Raw genomic sequence first — 18,467 nt, 5'->3', positions numbered from 1 at the left:
GCGGCCGGGATGAGAATCAGCACCTCCAAATCCGAGGCCATGGTTCTCAGCCGGAAAAGGGTGGAGAGCACCCTCCGGGTCGGGGGGGGGGCGATCCTGCCCCAAGTGGAGGAGTTCAAGTACCTCGGGGTCTTGTTCACGAGTGAGGGAAGAATGGAGCGAGAGATCGACAGACGGATCGGTGCAGCGTCTGCAGTGATGCGGACTCTGCACAGATCCGTCATGGTGAGGAGGGAGCTGAGCCGAAAGGAGAAGCTCTCGATTTACCGGTCGATCTCCGTTCTCCTACCCTCACCTACGGTCACGAGCTTTGGGTAGTGACCGAAAGAACGAGATCCCGGGTACAAGCGGCTGAAATGAGCTTCCTCCGTAGGGGGGCTGGGCTCTCCCTTAGAGATAGGGTGAGAAGCTCAGTCATCCGGGAGGAGCTCGGAGTAGAGCCGCTGCTCCTCCGCGTTGAGAGGAGCCAGATGAGGTGCATCTATTCAGGATGCCTCCTGAACGCCTCCCTGGTGAGGTGTTCAGGGCACGTCCCACCGGGAGGAGACCACGGGGAAGACCCAGGACACGCTGGAGAGACTATGTCTCTCGGCTGGCCTGGGAACGCCTCGGGATCCCCCCGGAAGAGCTAGAGGAAGTGGCCGGGGAGACGGAAGTCTGGGCTTCCTGCTTAGGCTGCTGCCCCCGCGACCCCCCCGGATAAGCGGAAGAAGATGGATGGATGATTGACATTCCTTCTCTGACACTCAACAGTCCCGCCCCTCCCCTTCTGCTCACCGTGTCACAATCATGTAATCATCAAGCACGGCGTGGACGACGCAGACTCACTGCGTGAACCTGCTGATCCAGCTGCTGATTCGCATGATTTAGCACAGAAGAGGCGATGGTGGGAGTGTCCACCCCCCCCCCCCCTCCCCTCCCCTCCCCCCCAGTTGACAAATGAGTGAGTCACCGTTAGTGTGGGAGTGTTTTATAACTTTATTCTTCAGGGGGATATGCCGAGAGCGGCCAGAGAGATTTTAAATATTCTGAGAGGAACATCAAACCGCAGTTACAGGCCTGAGGGCCTGCTGGAGCGCCATCTGTAGCCCGTTAGCCTTCAGGTCACCCTCATCGTTTAAAACACCGGAATATCAAGAACCACAGAAAATGCAGCGTTTTAATCTGAATTATGAGCAGGAACGACTTTTCTGCTCTCAGCTGGTCACATTCTTGGTGCGTTGGAGGGACGAGGCAAAGGGGTGGGCAGCGGCCGAGTGCGTCCAGGAGGGGGCGCATGTTCCCCTTTACGAGAGAGGAGGCTGATCTCTGTCCTGAGGGACTCGGCCTGCTGCGACTGTGTGTCCACCAGCGCTCGGAGCCTCTGGACATCCTCTCGATTCGAGCACCTTCTGCTGACCTGGAGACGAGCACACAAAGGTCTGACGTGAACAAGGACTCGCGTGATGCATGCTAGCATGCTAGCTGCGGGAGTCACGGCTCGTGTGATGCATGCTAGCTGCGGGAGCCACGGCTCGCGTGATGCATGCTAGCATGCTAGCTGCGGGAGCCACGGCTCGCGTGATGCATGCTAGCATGCTAGCTGCGGGAGCCACGGCTCGCGTGATGCATGCTAGCTGCGGGAGCCACGGCTCGCGTGATGCATGCTAGCTGCGGGAGCCACGGCTCGCGTGATGCATGCTAGCTGCGGGAGTCACGGCTCGCGTGATGCATGCTAGCTGCGGGAGCCACGGCTCGCGTGATGCATGCTAGCTGCGGGAGCCACGGCTCGCGTGATGCATGCTAGCTGCGGGAGCCACGGCTCGCGTGATGCATGCTAGCATGCTAGCTGCGGGAGCCACGGCTCGCGTGATGCATGCTAGCATGCTAGCTGCGGGAGCCACGGCTCGCGTGATGCATGCTAGCTGCGGGAGCCACGGCTCGCGTGATGCATGCTAGCTGCGGGAGCCACGGCTCGCGTGATGCATGCTAGCATGCTAGCTGCGGGAGTCACGGCTCGCGTGATGCATGCTAGCTGCGGGAGCCACGGCTCGCGTGATGCATGCTAGCTGCGGGAGTCACGGCTCGCGTGATGCATGCTAGCTGCGGGAGCCACGGCTCGCGTGATGCATGCTAGCTGCGGGAGCAATGGCTCGCGTGATGCATGCTAGCATGCTAGCTGCGGGAGCCACGGCTCGCGTGATGCATGCTAGCTGCGGGAGCCACGGCTCGCGTGATGCATGCTAGCTGCGGGAGCAATGGCTCGCGTGATGCATGCTAGCATGCTAGCTGCGGGAGCCACGGCTCGCGTGATGCATGCTAGCTGCGGGAGTCACGGCTCGCGTGATGCATGCTAGCTGCGGGAGCAACGGCTCGCGTGATGCATGCTAGCATGCTAGCTGCGGGAGTCACGGCTCGCGTGATGCATGGAAGGCGGACCGGAAGGAAGGCGGAGTCTGGGCTGAGGAGAAGCACCGACGCTTTGAGGAATCAGACACGTTATTGGTTCAATCCCGGGCAGATCCCGAGACGAGACTCGGCTTTCTGATCAAAGCCAGAATAATTCAACATTTGGAATGTCAGCTCCAAATATGGGCCTGAGCATCGGTGGATGTTGGAACGCTCTGCACCCCCACCGGCCGTCCACCTGCCTCCACATGAACACAACTGCAAGCCGACGCCTGCAGGTTAACATCAAAAGGCTCATACCACGACCCCCCGCCGGCTGTCCAGCTGCTGCTCCAGGGCCGCCTGCTGGTGACGGAGGCTCGTCAGCTTGAGGAGACGCTCCGTGTTACGTCTGGTCGTCTCCATCAGAGCCTCGTGTGCCTCGTCTCGCTTCACCTAAATACCAAACACACACACGCACACACACACATGCACACACACACACACACGCACACACACACACACACACACACACACACACTTCATCTCTGAGTTGTTTTTAAAAGATTAGATTTTGTGATTTGGAGGATGAGTACAAAACAAGGCCAGGATGCAGCTCTGACACACACACACGCACACACACACGCACACACACACACACACCAGCGTACATCCCACTGTTGGATTTCCTTGGCGTATTCAGCTTCTTTGAGAAGCTTCTTCTGCTTCAGCTCCTCCACCGTCTTGCTCCCCGGCCGTGTCACCAGGGCCTCCAGGTCCAGCAGCCTCCCAAACTTTGTCATCATCAGCTGTTTGCATTCCTTCTCCAGCTCTGCAGCAACACACACGAGGGAACACACCCTAACTCAGATCAGTCACATCAAGGATAACAAGGACTGCTATTAAGTTCATTGTGTGAGCAATACGACTCTGGACAAACGGGGGCGCTGTCTTCAGGACAACAAGGGGCCTGCAGAGGGGGGGCTGACCCAACAACTCCAGAAAACAATTCAATCCGAAGCATGTCTGACTGCTTTAGCAAAGTGCTAGCTCCTCCCACAGCTACATCCTGCAGCGCCCCACGCGGACGGGACACATTCAAGGATACACATTCCTCTGGACGTTTGGCTGTCGGTGTGAACGACCTGCCGACCCACGTCTGGATTGCTTTGATGTGCTTTTATCTTTTTCATTATCAAATGTCTTGGATCAAGCTGGACGAGTCCAGATGTCGTCCCGTCAGGTTCTTACCCTCAATCTTGGCCCTCATGTCCTTCCCGTCCTGGAACAGCTTCACATGCTCCTGCCGGGCCTGAACGTGCAGAACCTTCTGCTGGTTCTTCTCAGCTTCAAACCGCTCGATCCGCTCCTGAAGCCGCCGCAGCTCCTCCCTGTTCAGCACCAGCGCTGGGGCCAGGTCCGACGGCAGCGGACCGTCAGCGACAAACTCGATCTGGGAGAGAAAGAAAAAGGACAGAGTAAGAGAACCAAACGATCTGCTGTTCCTGCCTCCCCCGAGCTTTCCATTGATCACCTGTTTCCTGTTCCGTCTCTTATAGTTTGCATGTTTTTGGACGCCAGCCAATCCCCTGACTCTTGTTTTGTTTGAACTTTGTAAGTAAATACTATTTATTTCTTATTTCCCTGCCTGAGTCTCCGCATTTTGAGCTCCACCTGTTAGTCCGAGTCCGGACAGCAGGGGTCCCCGCCCGGTACCGGTCCGTGAGGCATTTGTTACCGGGCCGCAAAGAAAGAACAACTCATGTATACAATTTCCGTTGTATCAATTATTAGCATCTAAAAGGTGTTTTATTTTGGAAAACGACCGGATTTTCTCCAACGTAACAATCGCGTCTTGATACGTTGCTAAAAAAAACAGCCGTGAACTCGCGAAAATTAATAAAAAGAAACAAAAGTCTTTGGAGAGCTTCTTTGCAAAGGAAAAATGTCCAACTGAGGAGGAAGAAGAGGAGGAAGAAGAGGCGCCGACGACCTCCAAGAAGAGAAACCAGGACTAAGACTTAAAACACAGTATTAACAGCTGATTAGCTCCATTAACGAGCAATGAAGGGTTAAAACCTGCTTCGGCACATTGAGACCAGAACCCGGATTAAAAAACAAGAACCTGGAATGAAAACCATGAAGGACAGAAGTAATTATTGGGTCCACAATTTATGGTGAGTAGATATTGTTTAACTATTAATTATTTATTTAATAGTTATTGCAAGTGCATAATATAAAGTTTATTGGTAAGATTATATTCCTCTTTTTACATGTAATTACCGGTATACCCCCCCCGGTCCGCAAAAAAATTTCACGGCATGAAACCGGTCCGTGGCAGGAAAAAGGTTGGGGACCGCTGGTTTAGAGCACTTAGAACAATAGTACGGAAGTCAATGGCAAAGTAGTGGAACAAATAACAGTGGAACAACTCAGTTGGCGAACATAAAAATGGAGTATAAAATGCCTCGGAAGTCAAACAGATTTTCGGAGGCGAGGTGAACAGAACACGCGGGAACGAAGGCGGAGTCTACCCGAGTCATAATTGTTCTCTTCGTGGTCACGTTTTTTCACTTTGTTCTCTTTAGCTCTTAGTCGTAGATCCAAAGAAAGGCAGCAGTAACACGACTGCAAAAGAAAAGAGGAAAGTAGGGAGAACAGCTGTTGAATTAAAGAAGGAAATAATCGGCGTCCGTGTCTGGGACCTTGCTGCAGTACGGGACGGAGAAATCTACGATTCTGACTGAGCAAAAGAGAAAGCGAAAGAAAAACCCCAGAACAGTTACCCAATCATTTCATGGAGGAGGACTCCCTTTCAGAGGAAGAACCCTTCTGTCCCGGCACGGAAATGACAGAACGGTTTAACTTTTATTATTCTTTTGTTTTTTGTGTATTACTTCCTTCTTGTCCCCTGAGGGGTCGCCACAGCAAATCAACCGTCTCCACTTCACCCTGTCCTTTGCATCGTCCTCCCCAACACCAGCCACTCTCATGTCCTCCCTCACTACGTCCATGTCTCTTCTCCTGGGTCGTCCTCTAGTCCTGTCCTTTGCATCGTCCTCCCCAACACCAGCCACTCTCATGTCCTCCCTCACTACGTCCATGTCTCTTCTCCTGGGTCGTCCTCTAGTCCTGTCCTTTGCATCGTCCTCCCCAACACCAGCCACTCTCATGTCCTCCCTCACTACGTCCATGTCTCTTCTCCTGGGTTGTCCTCTAGTCCTGTCCTTTGCATCGTCCTCCCCAACACCAGCCACTCTCATGTCCTCCCTCACTACGTCCATGTCTCTTCTCCTGGGTCGTCCTCTAGCCCTGCTCCCTGGCAGTTCCATCCTAATGTTATGTACACACTTTATACAGTAATTGTACCTTTACACATACTCATACATAAACTCAGACACAACATTTTGTCTCTGGAAGGCTCGGTGTCCTGACAGCATCCTTCTGGTTGAGGATTGTACATATCGTCGATGTACTCCGCTCGTACTTGTGTGTCCAATCACTTACGGACACCACGACCATGCTGATTGATTACTTCATGCTTCATCTCCATCGTCATCATCGCCTTTTCTTCTGCCATCCTTACTACTTGCTTTCTTTTATACCCGCCACATAAGCATTTATAGTTTTATACATTTTGTTTTTGACTGCTCCTGCTCCATGAGCCTAGGTTCTGTCCAAGGTTTCTGCCGGTTAAAGGGAAGGTTTTTCTTGCCTCCGTCTCCAGAGTTCTTGCTCTTGTGGGTCAAGTTGGGTTCTGTCTTTCCCTGCTAATCCTGTAAAGTGCCCTGAGATGACTTCCTGTTATGATCTGGTGCTACAGAAATAAAACTGAAATGAATTGAATTGATTCAGGAATACTCTCCGATAATCATGTAAATAATGGAAACACAACACGCGAGACGTACAGGAGACGAGTCTGGGAGGTGGTGAACACCTGAACTGAACCAGTGAGGTGCGCTCGGCCTTTTAGCGCCACCATCTGGAAGCTACTCGTATCTCAAATTTATGCTCAATGTAAAATATTGCTCGCAGGTTTGCTCATGTGAAAAGCACTCGTATACAGTATTACTGTATTGGGCTAGCTAGCTAAAGCTAATCTAACTCATGTTATCAATAGCAGTTCTACATTTCAGATGATATCTTTTTAACAATTTACCACAAGAGTTGTGCAGAATTGCGTGTGGCGGGGGTATAGGGGACAGAAACATGTGTCCAACATGTACCCCGTTCCAGTCACACCCTTGGAAAACATTTCACAGACACAGATACAGCCAAGGCTTGAATTTAAGTTACCCTAACTCAGCGGTGCGATGTCAGGGGGGGGGGGGGGGGACATGCTTTTTTTGCCGTACTAGATTAAAGTGTAATTGCACATCCACTCCAGTAGTTGGCAGTGGCGCCCTGATTGTCAGAGTGTGTGCAGGGAGTACCGGTATTCGCTCTATGGTGTCTTTGCAGAAGAAGAGAAGATGTAAACAAACCCTCAAGAGACAGCATGGAGAAATATTCAACAGAGACGGAGATGATAAAACAAAGGAATGTCAGTCGAAAGCAAAGACGAGGAACTATGACGTAGCGTAGGTAGCGTAGGTAGCGTAGGTAGCATAGGTAGCGTACGTAGGGTACGGAGCGTACGTAGCGTCCGTAGCGTCCGTAGCGTACGTAGCGTCCGTAGCGTAGGTAGCGTCCGTAGCGTACGTAGCGTACGTGGCGTAGGTAGCGTAGGTAGCGTACGTAGGGTAAGGAGCGTACGTAGCGTACGGAGCGTACGTAGCGTCCGTAGCGTCCGTAGCGTACGTAGCGTACGGAGCGTACGGAGCGTACGTAGCGTCCGTAGCGTACGTAGCGTACGTAGCGTACGTAGCGTACGGAGCGTACGGAGCGTACGTAGCGTACGGAGCGTACGTAGCGTCCGTAGCGTCCGTAGCGTCCGTAGCGTCCGTAGCGTACGTAGCGTAGGTAGCGTACGTAGCGTAGGCAGCGTAGGTAGCGTACGTAGCGTACGTAGCGTACGTAGCGTACGTAGCGTACGGAGCGTACGTAGCGTACGTAGCGTACGGAGCGTACGTAGCGTACGTAGCGTCCGTAGCGTAGGTAGCGTAGGTAGCGTACGTAGGGTACGGAGCGTACGTAGCGTACGGAGCGTCCGTAGCGTACGTAGCGTACGGAGCGTACGTAGCGTACGGAGCGTACGTAGGGTACGGAGCGTACGTAGCGTCCGTAGCGTACGTAGCGTACGTAGCGTACGGAGCGTACGGAGCGTACGTAGCGTACGGAGCGTACGTAGCGTCCGTAGCGTACGTAGCGTCCGTAGCGTCCGTAGCGTCCGTAGCGTACGTAGCGTCCGTAGCGTTTGGCTTTACCGTGACGACGGTGGGAGACGAGGGAAGAGCTGACTTCCTCATTTTGCTAAAAGCACAATTTATTTTTCTTTTTGGTTTTGTAGGTTAAAGTGTTTTATATTTTGTGCTATTTTAATTCATTATTATTTATTGATGTTATTTAATTTAATTTATTATTTAATTGTAAAAATTGTAGTTTAAGGATTAAAAAAATATTTCAGGCAAATTGATGCGCTTCAAATATTTTCTGTTGCTGACTAAAAAAAATGGTAATAAAGTTATTCTTTGTTGTAAGTTTATCTATATTCCTTTCTTTTTATGTTAATAAGGATGCAAGAGTGTTTTTTTTGGGGGGGGAGTCGCAAAATTCTCTTTTATCCCTAGGGGGGGTCGTAACAGAAAATAATTGAGAGCACTGCCCCGACTCAACGTTGTGTCAGAGCTAACCTGGCTCAATCTGAGAGGAACGGCAACATCCAGCTCATTGGTCTTCAGCTGCTTCTCTCGGTGGATTGAGTCCACGTCGTCTTCTGCATCCTTACGATTGCCCTTCATCACTTGTTGCTGGGAAGACCAATAAAAAGATGTGAGACATCCCGATGCGATGAGACAAAAGGATGAAGAGCAACCTTCTTGAGCAGCAAGCCACACTCCCGCTTCAGCTCTTCGGCACTCTTCTTCTTCTCCAGCAGCAGCTCTTCCAGGTTCAGTCGACGTTCCCGCAGCGTGACCGTGTCCTGAAACAGGCCTGGCTCACAGCCTGAGATCAGCAGATTCAGACACGCAGGCAAAGATGGAGATCAGGTGGAGCAGGGAAGATGTCCGACAGTTTGGACTGGACGCGTTCTTGTTTCACCGAACTGACTGAATACTTTTTCCCACCAAAATTCTGACCTGGAGGGCAAATGTTGTCGTCCACAGCAGCTCCTTCCTCATCGGAGGCACTGTCATCGTCATCCTCTGAGTCTTCATCACCATACTCATCCTCTTTTGCAAACATACATTGGGATCATGAAGGAAGGTCACACACGACTTAAACCGACCTCCTGTGTTCTTCCTCCCACCTCCGATTCCGGCCTCCTCATCCTCCTCCTTCTTAACACATTTGAGCTTCATCTTGAAGACTTTTGTCAGAAACTTCTCACACTTGTTGTCCTCGCCCACCAACGCCCGGAAGGCACCAAGCAGGGCCTTCTCCTTGTCCTGCAGCCTGGCGACCTCTGCCTGCTTCAGCTCCAGGGCTTCGTCGCGCTCCTCCAGCTGGCGCTGTTAGGGAAGAGGGAAGTGTCTGTCCAGACATGTCCTTGGTGTCCAAGAACTGTCCCCAGGTTCATTTTCAGGTACAAAACTGGTTGAATAAATGATCCTCCTTCTGTTAGTTACAGTGCTGAAGCTTTATAATTCAGCTGAAGAAGCATTTCACTGTTGTAAACATTACATTATAATAAAACTGGGCTCTCAGATGTAGACAAATGCAGAAATTGTGAGAGAAAATAGTGGTAATGCTCATTTTGGGCCCAAAGGTAAGAGCAAACTGCAAAAACAATGAATAGCACAGCACAGGTAAGTTAATGAAGAACTACTTTGCTTTTTCAATAACGACCTGGACCTAAGCTACATGCTTTTGGTGTTGGAAAGCTGGAGAACCCGGTGGAGAACCCACAAACTCCTCACAGAAAGGCCACAAGTTGGATTCAAACCAGCGACCTTCTTCCTGTGAGGCAGCGGTGCCTTTTGACACATTCCGGCGCATCGAACGGCACAAATTAGATTCTAACAGTCTGGAAAAGAGGATTCTTCTGAAACACGAATGAAAGAAGTTTTTCCACCGTGATTCTGGCCTCCTCCTTGTTGCATTGGTTGAGCTTCTCCTGCAGGCTCTCCTCCCTCTCCTTGAACTCCTTATGAAGCAGCAGCTCCCGGTAGAGCTTCAGCTGATGCAGCTCGGCCTGCTTCAGCTCCCAATCCAGTTCCAGCTTCTCGTGATGCAGGAGCCGGAGCTCGGCGTCAAACCGGCAGATGGAGCTCTCCATCTGATGGTTTAAAAAATATGTCAAGTGATCACGGCCTTTAGGTAAAGACAATGAAAGGACAGACCTGCTCCAGGACACGGTCCTGCTGGTACTGCAGTCTGACCCCCCCCTCCCTCCGGAGTTCCTCCTCTAGCTCGCTCAGCTCCTCTCCTTCCTCCACTTCTTCTCCTCTGGTTAGAGAGAAATCTGAAAAACTAGAGCGGTCCTCTCCTCGCACCTCCTTCCTTTCCAGCTCTCTCTCGAGCTGCTCCGAAGTACTCGTGGTTCCCTCCTGCTTTTCCTGTTCCGCGGTCAACCTGCTTAAGAACAAACAAATTGGATCACATATCTTTGAAATCATAAAATCATCAGTTACTCCAAACATTCTTTGCCTGTCAGAATAATCAGCAAAGTCTAAACGTAACGTTCAAATGACCTGTGACAGTCAGCTGGGTCCAATCCGTCTCTGTCTGTCCACATGTCAAAGTGTCCCCGGGCAATTGAGCGTGTGAATGGACAAACGTGAGGCCTAATTGCGAAGTGCAGTCCATTCAGCGTCTTGCATCGTCCTCCCCAACACCAGCCACTCTCATGTCCTCACTACGTCCATGTCTCTTCTCCTGGGTCGTCCTCTAGTCCTGTCCTTTGCATCGTCCTCCCCAACACCAGCCACTCTCATGTCCTCCCTCACTAAGTCCATGTCTCTTCTCCTGGGTCGTCCTCTAGTCCTGTCCTTTGCATCGTCCTGGTTTTCTGCTGTTGTGTTTAGCTTAGTGGATACAAAGGACGCTTAGATAATAAATAATTGTTTTTTGTTTTACCTGATTTTAAAGTCCACATTCCATTATTACAGGTCATGATGGAATGTTATTTTGTTATGAAGCTCTAGAAATATTTTCTGGGCTCATACATTGAAACTGACTTTCCATCGGTGCTGACGTGAAAAGGTTGTTGTCATGGTCCCTTTCTGACTGGTTTCTGTCTGTTGTTCACATTCAATTCTTTCTTTAGTCAAACTCTAGCCTAAAGTCAAACTGGGCGTGTACCTCTGTTCCCTCAGAGACCGGTACCGCTCCAGAGCATCGTCGCTGTGCTGCACCTTCTTCTCTGGGGTTTCCTCTGGCAGCAGAACGGGCAGGGCGGGGGGAGGGCGGTGGAGATGGGGGGCCAGACCCTGCTGGATCTTCTGCAACTGCTCTCCTTGATGGAGCAACTGAGACACCAGGCAAACCTTTGCGTCCCGCAGAGCTAGGATCCGTTTGTTCATCCTGGTCTGCTCCTGGTGGATCTGGGGGGGCAGACGGAGTTACGCCAGCCTGCTCTGGGACGACTGATGTTCCCTTTGTCAATGGTTAAGCTATAGTGGCTAATCCTACAACATGGACCAAGTTGAATGGGTGGAGAACAGATTCCCAGTTCCCAGGATTGTAGGAAAGGTGCTGTGTGTGCACCTTTTCCTCCAGGCTCTTCAGCCGTGCCTCCATCGTCTCGGCGTTCATCCTCAGGTGCTTCGGCACCGTGAAGTCTTTATCTGACTTCAGCTTCAAATCTCCAAGGTTCCCTTTGGCCTCTTGGACAGCCTGGACATCCGTTGGGTCCTCACAGTCGTCCCCTGGCTTCTCGGCATAGCTGGCATTACAACCCATTCCAGTTCTGCGTGAGTGCCACACGTGGCTCATTTCAGACCCCTAATGGGTTAATACAGTACTCACAGTTGGGCCCAGTCCTTCTTCCTCTTCTCTATCGCGGTTCGAGCTTGTTCAGCTCTTTCTGCAGCTTTTCGGAGCCTCTCAACTTGCTGATCTCCCAGCTTCATGGCTCGTGGATGAGTCACCAAGGGCTGCAGAATGTCATCATCTAGAGAGCAAAGCAAGGTTTGAGGTCAGGCATGCTTTACACAGCTGAGACGCTCACATTTTAGTACCTTCTGAAGTGCTGCTGATGATGTCCACAGGCTGGGCTCTGGATTCTCTGTGTTGTGAGCCAATAGTTGTGTCTATGTGGAACCTGCTGGGACTCTGCTGTTGCTTTGGAGACTCAATCATCACCGGCACATGGTAGGCGGAGACTCTGTGGTTGGTTTGGATGGCGATCACAGAGACCACCTTGACCCCAACAGTGTCCCTGAAACTATATTTTTACTACATTTTTATTGTGAAATAGAAATATATTTTATAATGTAACTTGCGACTTCAGAAGGGATCATGGTTGATTAACTACTGATAATAAATAAATACTTTATCAATCTGCCCCCTGGAGGGCAATTTGGCTTACAGCAGTTTGAGCTGCTGCTGGACGCGGCATGTGCGCGCGCCCGGGCAATGTGGGTTAAGGACACAACGACAGTGTAAACATGCCCCTGAGCCGGGGATCGAACCGCCAACCTCTCGATCATAGGACGACCCTCTCAACCACTGCACCACCGTACATGGCCCCAAAATGGAAGCATAATAGGGAGCACGGTTAGCAGGACCTAGCGAAGCACAGCCAGCGTCTCCGTTGAGCCTGTCCACAGCCCGGACAAATGTCTTTGATGGGAGGACGTGAGAGTGGCTGGTGTTGGGGAGGACGATGCAAAGGACAGGGTGAGGTGGAGAACGTTTATTTGATGTGGCGACCCCTCCCGGGACGAGCATAAAGTACCGTAGTGGTACATGAATCCATGGTGGGATGCTCCAGTTTGTGCAACATTTTCAACTCTGAATGTCAAAATTCATCTAACAAAGTTTAAAGCACAGTTTCAGATATCGGTGGGTGTGAGTGTGTGCAATGTGTGTGTGTCTGTGGTCCGTACCAGTCCTGTAGTTTGATGAGTCCTGTGTTGCAGTGCTCCGCCTCCCAATTCATTTGTTTTCTGACCTCCATCACCTTCTGAACCGTCACCTTTTCAGCCTGATCACTGAAACATTGATCTAGCTGCAGGTCCGACACACACAAACACACGTTGAGAACAATGCATTGGATTACATTATGGCCTCGGGTATCACGAGTAGCAAGAGCTAGCGATCCACAGCCAGTGTCTCCCTGGCGCCGGTCCCACGCCCGGATAATTGCAGAGGGTTGCGGCAGGAATGGCATCCGGCATAAAACGTAGCCAGAATTAAGCATGCAATCGACTTTAAGTAGGAAAGTCAGACCGGATCGATCAAGACCTGGGTTAACAACGGCCGCCATCAGCGCCGTGAACTCACAGGACGCTGCTGGAAATGATATTAGTGTGGGTCGAAGACAGAGACGAAGAAGAGGAGCAAGAGACGGGTTCATCACCAGCGAGAGAGGAGGGAAGGGAAGAGTTCAGGATTGAGAGGAGGGACTCTGAATGTTGGGACAATGACGGGAAAACCTGGACATGATGAGGAGGAGGAAGCTGGACGTATTGTGTCTCCAGGAGACCAGGAGGAAAGGAAGCGAGGCTAGAAGCTGAGGAGCAGGATTCAAGTTGTTTATAACGGAGGAGAGGAAAGAGGAATGGAGGAGGAGTTATCTTGAAGGAGGAATTGGTGCAGAGTGTTCTAGAGGAGAAGGAGAAGTTCTTACGCTCCACAGGTAGGAGGTGAGTTAGAGGAGAAGGAGAAGTTCTTACGCTCCACAGGTAGGAGGTGAGTTAGAGGAGAAGGAGAAGTTCTTACGCTCCACAGGTAGGAGGTGAGTTAGAGGAGAAGGAGAAGTTCTTACGCTCCACAGGTAGGAGGTGAGTTAGAGGAGAAGGAGAAGTTCTTACGCTCCACAGGTAGGAGGTGAGTTAGAGGAGAAGGAGAAGTTCTTACGCTCCACAGGTAGGAGGTGAGTTAGAGGAGAAGGAGAAGTTCTTACGCTCCACAGGTAGGAGGTGAGTTAGAGGAGAAGGAGAAGTTCTTACGCTCCACAGGTAGGAGGTGAGTTAGAGGAGGAGGAGAAGTTCTTACGCTCCACAGGTAGGAGGTGAGTTAGAGGAGAAGGAGAAGTTCTTACGCTCCACAGGTAGGAGGTGAGTTAGAGGAGGAGGAGAAGTTCTTACGCTCCACAGGTAGGAGGTGAGTTAGAGGAGGAGGAGAAGTTCTTACGCTCCACAGGTAGGAGGTGAGTTAGAGGAGAAGGAGAAGTTCTTACGCTCCACAGGTAGGAGGTGAGTTAGAGGAGAAGGAGAAGTTCTTACGCTCCACAGGTAGGAGGTGAGTTAGAGGAGAAGGAGAAGTTCTTACGCTCCACAGGTAGGAGGTGAGTTAGAGGAGAAGGAGAAGTTCTGGACTGACTTAGATGAAGTGCTTCAGAGCATCCTAGCAGAGAGAGAGTCCTGATTGGAGCAGACCTCAATGGGCGTGTCGGTGAAGGAAATAGAGGAGATGAAGAAGTGATGGACAAGTTTGGTATTCAGGACAGGAACCTAGAAGGACAGACGCTGGTGGACTTTACCAAAAGGAGGGACATGGCAGAATTTAACACTTATTTCCAGAAGAGACTAGAACATAGGGTGACCTACAAGAGTGGAGGGAGGAGCACCAGCTGGACGACATCTTGTGTAGACGGAGCAGTTTAGAGGAGGTCGGTGACCTTAAGGTCGTGGTAGGAGAGAGTGTAGCCAGCCAGCATAGGCTGGTGGTGAGGAAGAAGAAGAGGATGAAGGCAGAGCAGAGGACAAAGTGGTGGAGACTAAAGAACGAAGAGTGTTGTGTGGCTTTCAGGGAAGAGGTAGACAAGAGAGGCTTCCAGAAGACTGGAATACAACAGCTCAGGTGATCAGGGAGACAGGTAGGAGAGGACTGGGTGTGTCTTCTGGGAGGAAAGGAGATAAGGAGACCTGGTGGTGGAACCAGGAAGTGCAGAAGTGTAGACAGGAAAAGAGGTTAGCTAAGAAGAAGTGGGACATTGAGAGGACAGAAGAGAGTAAACAGGAGGACAGGGAGAGGAGACACAAGGCAAAGGAAGAGGTGGCAAAGGTCAAACAGAGGTCATATGATGACCTGTATACAGGTTAGAGAGTAAAGAGGGAGAGAAGGATCTGAACAGGCTGGAAGGACAGAGAGACAGAGACAGGAAGGATGTAGAGGGTAGAGGTGGGATGCACCAGGGATCTGCTCTGAGCCCCTTTTTGTTGCCATGGTGATGGTCAAGCTTCCAATCAAACACAGATCTAAGGGTATTGATCTGTATTTCCTACCCATGCATGTAGCAGTGGCAGGAGCAGAGAGGATGGTGACAACAGGGGTAATTAGTGCCACATGCTGTATCACTATTAGTGGCCGAAAAAATGGAGACAAAAAGTGGAGAGGAAAGAAAAATAGCACGTAAAAAGGTTTTGTTCCCACAGAGTTAGGTGACGATTATGCTAATAATCTCAATCGTTGCTTTCCAGGTGAGAAATGTCTCACAAAATGTAAGAAGGGAATGGAAGGGGGAAAAGGGAAGGATTGATAAGGATTGATAAAGATAAGGGGAAGGGGGAGGTTTGTACTCTCCGAGTGCCTTGTGGGTGGGGCAGGGAAAGAAAAGGGGGGAAATCGTAAGGGGGGGTTGGTGCTCTGAGTGCTTTGGCAGGCCGGTACACAGAGCTAGCCGTTAGCTGTACATACTATGTGTCTCTTTAATTTATTGTAATTTTGCATCTGTGGTGTAATTGATTTTTAATGTATTGTTATTTTGCATCAATTGAGTAATTGAATATTAGTTTTATTTGTATTGTTAAATGTCGATGATTTATGTACGAAGGACTTTCAACGGAAACAAGACCGGAAGGGCTTTTTAGAAATGCTCCTCTGAGACAGGATGTGTGACTGTACTTGTACTGTAATACATGCTACTGTGTGACTGTACTTGTACTGTAATACATGCTATTGTTTGAATGTACTTGTACTGTAATACATGCTACTGTGTGACTGTATTTGTACTGTAATACATGCTACTGTGTGACTGTACTTGTACTGTACTTGTACTGTAATACATGCTATTGTTTGAATGTACTTGTACTGTAATACATGCTACTGTGTGACTGTATTTGTACTGTAATACATGCTACTGTGTGACTGTACTTGTACTGTAATACATGCTACTGTGTGACTGTACTTGCACTGTAATACATGCTACTGTGTGACTGTACTTGTACTGTAATACATGCTACTGTGAGACTGTACTTGTACTGTAATACATGCTACTGTGTGACTGTACTTGTACTGTAATACATGCTACTGTGTGACTGTACCTGTACTGTAATACATGCTACTGTTTGACTGTACTTGTACTGTAATACATGCTACTGTGTGACTGTACTTGCACTGTAATACATGCTACTGTGTGACTGAACTTGTACTGTAATACATGCTACTGTGTGACTGTACTTGTACTGTAATACATGCTACTGTGAGACTGTACTTGTACTGTAATACATGCTACTGTGTGACTGTACTTGTACTGTAATACATGCTACTGTGTGACTGTACCTGTACTGTAATACATGCTACTGTTTGACTGTACTTGTACTGTAATACATGCTACTGTGTGACTGTACTTGCACTGTAATACATGCTACTGTGTGACTGAACTTGTACTGTAATACATGCTACTGTGTGACTGTACTTGTACTGTAATACATGCTACTGTGTGACTGTACTTGTACTGTAATACATGCTACTGTGTGACTGTAAATTTATCCATCAATCAGTGCCACGTCCCACAGGAATTCAAGACGGCGCGGGTTATCCCTCTGTATAAAAAAGGAAACAAATTAGAACCTGGCAACTACCGCCCTGTTTCCATCCTTTGCTCCATCTCAAAGGTCATGGAGAGAATAATCCAGGAGCAAATCAACCGCTACCTCGCCGAGCATAGCCTGCTCTTTGAATTCCAATCGGGCTTCAGAACATCCCACTCCACTGACACATGCCTCATATATCTGACCGACTACGTCAAGCGTGAAGTAGACTCGGGCAAATACTGCGGCATGGTCATGCTGGACCTCCAGAAGGCCTTTGACACCGTTAACCATTCAATCCTATTGAATAAACTAGGGGCGATTGGTTTTGATAGCACATCAACAAACTGGATGAAATCGTACCTTGAGGGACGAGAACAAATGGTAGACATAAACGAAACCTTGTCCTCGTCCCTCCCGGTGAGCTGTGGGGTTCCTCAAGGCAGCATTCTAGGACCGTTACTGTTCCTCCTATACATTAACGACATGAATGCTGCCTGTAACTGCAAATTGTTCCTGTTTGCTGATGACTCAGCACTCCTGATTTCGGGAGAGGACAAAGTGCAGGTTGAGGAGGCTCTCAGCTCTGAGCTCACCAGAATCCGTACTTGGCTTACCGATAACAAACTGTCACTACATCTTGGTAAAACAGAATCTATTCTTTTTGGGTCTAAACACTCTCTACGTGAGATAAATGTTAATGATTTCAAGGTCACAGTCGATAATACAGTAATCTCCAGCAAAGAAGAGATTACCTATTTGGGCTGTGTTCTTGACAAATACCTGTCTGGCGATAGTATGGCAACTAAGGTGATCAAAAAAGTCAATCAGAGAACAAGATTTTTGGGCAGAATGTCTGCTTTTGTCTCCGGACGCTTGCTGGAGCCTCGTTCAGCCCCTCTTTGACTATGCTAGCACCTCCTGGTATTCAAACATCAAAGTGTCCCTGAAAACCAGGCTCCAAACCTCCCAAAACAAACTGATTCGGCTACTCCTCAATCTGGGGCCCATGACCCACCTTCTTCCTGGACATTTTGCTAGCCTAAAATGGCTCAGGGTAGAAGACAGGGTTCAACAACTCAAAATGGGATTGGCATTTAAAATAGTCAATGCAGCTCTGCCCTCAGTCCCCTCAATCCCTGCATACCTGAATAAACACCTCCACAGATTTAGTGACACCCACAGCCACAACACTAGAGGGAGCTCAAACAACAACCTGACTACCCCCTCCTATAGGACTAACATGGGTAAATCATCTTTTTATAATACTGCCCCCCAAGGGTGGAACTGTTTGACTCCTGCCCTCAAAACATGCACCTCTTTGGCCTCCTTCAAAAAGGGCCTAAAAATACAAATACACCTTTCAGGGGGACAGAAATGGAGATAGTCATCACGACTCTCTCCGGATCAAACCCCCCCTCCTTTTTTTTGTACACCTACGTTGCACATATTAATTGCTTCAGTAATTTATTGTAATTTATGTAATCTATTGTCATTCATTGTCATTTTGCATCAGTGGTGTAACTTATTTTAGATTAATTGTTAGTTTGTACTGGCGGTGTAAAAACATTTTATTTTTGTTTTTCTAATGTTACGTTGCATCAATTGCGTAATTTAATATTGGTTTTATTTTTATTTGTATTGTTATTTGTGGATGATTTATGTACGAAGGACTTTCAACGGAAACAAGACCGCAAGGGCTTTTTAGAAATGCTCCTCTTAGACAGGATGTTTGACTTTATTTGTACTGTAATACATGCTACTGTGTGACTGTACTTGTACTGTAATACATGCTACTGTGTGACTGTACTTGTACTCTAACATTCTATCTAATAAATATATTTATCATCATATTCTACCTGGGAGGGGGGTCTCACACACACCATCCTAAAATCCGGAACACGACCCAAGGACACCACGCCAGCCAGAATGAGAGAGAGAGAGAGGAAGAGCATATAAGCCCGCCCCCCAGGTGCTGCTACCACACCTGCTCCAATCACCGCACAACAAAACAAACACAAATAAAGGGAACACGTGCAGCATAAACAATCACCAGTTACACCAGTATGGAGTTTGCAC

General features: G+C 49.3%; 1 long non-coding RNA gene across 1 annotated transcript; it reads right to left on the bottom strand.

The window, feature by feature from the left end:
- Positions 1–8,435: 8,435 nt before the first annotated feature.
- LOC137901468 (uncharacterized) lies at positions 8,436–8,796 on the bottom strand. The gene is made up of 3 exons (XR_011105705.1): positions 8,777–8,796; positions 8,607–8,699; positions 8,436–8,472 (listed from the first exon to the last, which is right to left on the bottom strand). It is a non-coding gene; the product is annotated as an uncharacterized lncRNA (long non-coding RNA).
- Positions 8,797–18,467: the final 9,671 nt, after the last annotated feature.

This window comes from Brachionichthys hirsutus, chromosome 11, assembly GCF_040956055.1.
Source record: "Brachionichthys hirsutus isolate HB-005 chromosome 11, CSIRO-AGI_Bhir_v1, whole genome shotgun sequence".
NCBI classification, from domain to species: Eukaryota; Metazoa; Chordata; class Actinopteri; order Lophiiformes; family Brachionichthyidae; genus Brachionichthys; species Brachionichthys hirsutus.
This window is presented reverse-complemented; position numbering and strand designations above follow the sequence as displayed.